We start from the raw sequence: 4939 nt of genomic DNA, 5'->3' as shown, positions 1-4939 counted from the left end.
GCTAGGTTTGGGTTTGTAAGTATTTATTTACTCATTTTGATGAGGTTTTATATTATGATTGTGACTAGGTTTTCACTAGGGGCTTGGAATCAGGATCGTGCTTGTGGCTCGTTTATTGGTAACCTGTGCTTGGACCAAAGGTAAGAAAACTGCCCCCAGTATGTGATGCATAAGATACATGAGGTTAGGGCATGGTATGAATGTTGAAATTGAGATTGATCAGAGCTTGAGCCTCTGTATTTGTGCATGATTATAATTATGCTTCTGATTATCGATTAAGCATGCTAAATGTCTTATATCTGAATATTTGACATATGATATATGTTTTTTTGCATTACCTCATTGAGGAAGCACTAACTTATTAGTCTGGGATCGGTATTGGTGTTAGTATTGACTGTGAAGCTGTGACTTACTAGTCAAGTTTGGTAGTAGTACCGAGCGCTGGTCGTATGGCATTGCCTTATGAGTCAAGGATGGTTGCAGCGTGTTTAACGCAAGCTGATAAAGATTAGATCTAATCGACATCTGCATTGAATGACTCATCATGAGCATTAATGCCGGACCCACCTCAATTTTGATGAAAACTAAAAGCGCTTGTCTAGTCTAAAGGCTAGTTACTTAGAGCCAAAGCCGAAAAGGCTAAGGTGACCTACACGTCACATGGCTAGGAGGGTATGGGACCTCCAAGATAGACTTATTAGTCATCTGACTAAGATGGACTTATCAGTCATCTGACCGAGATTAGGGGTGGCAATTTGGGTCACGACACAATGACACGACACGACACGATTAAGGTAAACACGAACACGACACGTTTAATAATCGTGTCGTGTTCGTGTTTGAGTTTTTGACACGTTTAATAATCGTGCCGTGTTCGTGTTTACCTTAATCGTGTCGTGTCATAATCGTGTCGACCCATTTAATAATCGTGTCGTGTCATAATCGTGTCAGACATGATAACACGAATACTTTACATAGGTTTTCTGATTTTTTTTGTATAATTATGATTAATCGTGTTATCGTGTTCGTGTCGTGTTGACACGTTTAATAATCGTGTCGTGTTCGTGTTCGTATTTTTGACACGTTTAATAATCGTGTCGTGTTCGTGTTTACCTTAATCGTGTCGACACGAATCTGACACGTTTACACGAATTGCCACCCCTAACCGAGATAGACTTATTAGTCATCTAATCGAGAAAGACTTATTAGTCATCTGACCGAGATAGACTTATCAGTCATCTGACCAAGATAGAGAGATAGACTTATTAGTCATCTGACCGAGATAGACTTATTAGTCATCTGACCAAGATGGACTTATCAGTCGTCTGACCAGGATAGACTTATCAGTCATTTGACCAAGATGGACTTATTAGCCATCTATTTAGAGAGTGACTTATTAGTCAATTGATCAAGGAATTACTTATTAGTCATCTACCTCAGAGCGAGAGACTTATTAGTCATCTACTCAGAGCGCAGGACTTCACAAACATGTATTTGTACCTGCTTGCATGCATGAGTAGGGTTATTACTGCTAGGCATGCCTATTATGACTTAGTAATATGTTATTACTTGTTCATGAGCATATTAAGTTTTCTTGCTGAGATTCAGCTCACGGGTGCTATGTGGTGCAAGTAAAGGAAAAAGAAAGCTGGACCATCCTTGAGTTGGAGAGCTTAGGTGACGATGTGTACATATGCGGCTGCTCGACCACCATGACCGATGGTTGAAAGAGGAACTAGGGTTAAACCCTATTTTGCCGCTTAGGTCGGCTGGTTGTAAATCTTTTTTTGTAAGTAACCTTTAATTATATTTTTGGGATCCCAATGTATACGTTAAACATTTTAGTGAAACGTTATATCTTAACCAATATTTTTAACCCTAAACCGCTAATCATACTTAGTTCACGACTATGGCCAAATGACTCGATTAGCGAGTTTAGCACTGTTTAAAAGGGCACACCGTAGCAGTCTCTAGAGATTAGGGCGTTACATCTTGGTATCAGAGCGAGCCAAGGTTAAGGGTTCCTGAAGAAAAGCTGGGCATGTACACTTGTCACTGAAGATAGCTTCACTCAGAGAATGGTAACTATTTTTGTAGTTATGTGCTTAACTGCTTAAATATAATGTAAATGTTTTACCTGCACATTGTATTAGGGAGCATGAGATTCTGATAGAGCCTGGCTCTTGACTATATGATTACCTGCTCCATGAATATATATAAATGTGATATTTTCATGCTGAAGTTGGAGTCATGGTATGTATGTTAGAAGAGCAGGGATTATGATTGATGTACGAATGTTATGGGCATGTGTTTACCACTGCAGTGGATTTGTGTATGTGGAGTGGTTTGTGATTGTAGTTTGGTAAGATTGATATCATGGGGAAAACTCTTGATATGCTCATCATATTTAATGGGTCAAGTTATTGACTGCAGATTCAATCAGCAGGTATGTATCCATTGCAGATAATGAGGTCTGATGGTAGTTATATTGGGGCTGGGAGTTACAACCAGGGTTTGAGTTGTTCACCTGCCGCTTAGAAATTTTAGCAGGTACTTACTGATATGCAATTAAGATTGCAAAGGCAAGAGGAAGAGATCAGATGTTTGAAGCAACAGGAGAACCTATCGGGAAACACCTCTTCCTTTGTTATGCCAGTAGTGGCACCAGTTTTGGCTCAGCCTAGGGTTGAGAACAAATGAGAATTTCTTTGTGGAAGATTCCAGGAGTATTACCCTCCAGTCTTTAAGGGAGGCCTAGATCCATTCAGAGCTGAGCAATGGATGGGCATGATCAGTTCCATTCTTGATAGTATGGGGCTGGTGGGTCACTATAAAGTGATCTGTGCTACACATGTATTGCGGGATGATGTCTGGACACGATGGGAGGTAGTATCCCAGACACAAGATATATTTGTGATGGACTGGAAATAATTTAGGCAGCTGTTCAATGAAAGATATTATTATGATGCAGCCCATACTGCTAAGATGAATGAGTTTATGAACCTGGTTCAGGGCAATGTAACAGTAACCGAGTATGTTAATAGATTTGATAGGTTGGCCAGGTTTGCTTTTGATATGGTACCCACAGATGTAGCTCGGAAGGAAAAGTTTATCCAGGGATTGATTCCCAAAATAGCTCAGGGCATTAGAGTTGCCCTAGGCATGGAATCTCTACCTACGCTTAGGTGGTAGGGAAGGATCTTGCTGTTGAGAGCATAGGAAATAAGATTATAAAGGATAGTGCCGGAGAGCATGGAGCTTAGGCAGTGATACCTCCACTTATTGGAGCAAGCAAAAATAAGAACTGGAGGACTTATCCAATATGTGCTCGGTGCAAGAGGCGTCATTTGAAGGGGTGTCGACCAAAGACATGTTTCTTATGTGGAATGGTTGGGCATATCAAAAGAGATTGCCCAAGTTAAAAGACAGAGGAGCAAAAGGGGATGGATAGCTCGACTCTAGCTCGAGTGTTCATTCCAAAGCAGTCGGAGACTGAGACTGAGGCTGGTTCCTCAGGGGTGGCAGGTCAGCTTTCTAGTTTTGATTTTTGTATTATGCTGACTGGTTTTGTTACCATGCGATTTCTTTGTTTTTTGCATGTAGAGAGGCATAGAGATGATATGCAGATTGCATGATTATGTAGTGATGAGTTAGATTATGATGGAAAGGACTTATCTGTTGTTTTGATAAAGTTGGTTATGACTGACTTCAGTATGATCCTGGATTTGGATTGGTTAATCAAGTGTGGGGCAATGCTAGATCGTAAGGAAAGGATAGTAATTCTTGGGTTTGAGAGTGGGAGATCCTTGTGGTAGTTGACATTATGCATGGATTTTGTATGCTTATGACATCTATATTTATAGCTAGAGATCTATTGCAGGAGGATGCATAGAATTCCTATCTAGTGTGGTGGATACCACTTAGGTTGTGTCAGTGAGATTAGGACAGACTGGATTAGTCTGTGAAGTTCTGGATGTATCTCTGGGGTATTTGTCAGGGTTACTTTCATATAAAAATGATAGAATGGTGATTGGATTGGTGCCAGGAATGGAATCAGATCTAAGGCACTGTTTTAAACGGCTCAGCAGAGTTGTAAGAATTACAAGACTCAATTATTGGATAAGATGGTATTCTCCAAGGTGGATCTTTGCTCTGGTTATTACAAGCTAAAGACCAGGGAGAAGGATAAGCAGAAGACTGCTATTGTATTATATAAGAGCACTAGGAGTGTTGGGTGATGTTTTGGTTAATGCCAAGTTATTTTTATGAATTAGATGAATAAAGTATTTGTGGATTATCTGAATTGGATTTGTGATCGTCTTGATCAATGGTATTGTGGTATATTCTTGGTTGGAGGTTTTCCAAGGTGAGGGAACGCCTTAGGGGCAGGAGTTTCCTTGGACGGGCAGGATATTATATGTGCTTTGGGAAAGAATTATGAGTCTTCTTACAGATCAGAATTAGTTTGTAGGTTGTTATGACACCTCAGTGACAGGGAAAAGTGATTGCCTATGCATCATGTTGGTTAAAGGATCTGACTAGGACTAGAGTGGAGTTTCTGGTGGGCCAGGTGGCCAGCTTTATGTTTGAGATTATTATTTCATAAGTGATCAAAGGAAAAACAATTAAGTGAATCATAGATGGGAAGATTGAGGAGAATGTTTTAGTTGGATTAGCTAAGGATTATGCAGTGTCAGGTATGGGTTTATTGTGGTATAGATATCAGATTTGGAATCCGATGGACACTGGGATTAAATGAGAGATTCTGGATGAATCTTATACTATTCTCTTATTCTCTTCATTCAGGCATCATGATTGTGTACCATATTTGAAAGTTTTATATTGATGGCCTAGAATGGAGAGGGACGTAATAGAATACGTGGCAAAGCTCTTAACCGATTATCAGGTAAAATTAAAGAATCAGAAACCAGTAAGGCTA

Source organism: Humulus lupulus, chromosome 4, assembly GCF_963169125.1.
Source record: "Humulus lupulus chromosome 4, drHumLupu1.1, whole genome shotgun sequence".
NCBI classification, from domain to species: Eukaryota; Viridiplantae; Streptophyta; class Magnoliopsida; order Rosales; family Cannabaceae; genus Humulus; species Humulus lupulus.
This window is presented reverse-complemented; position numbering follows the sequence as displayed.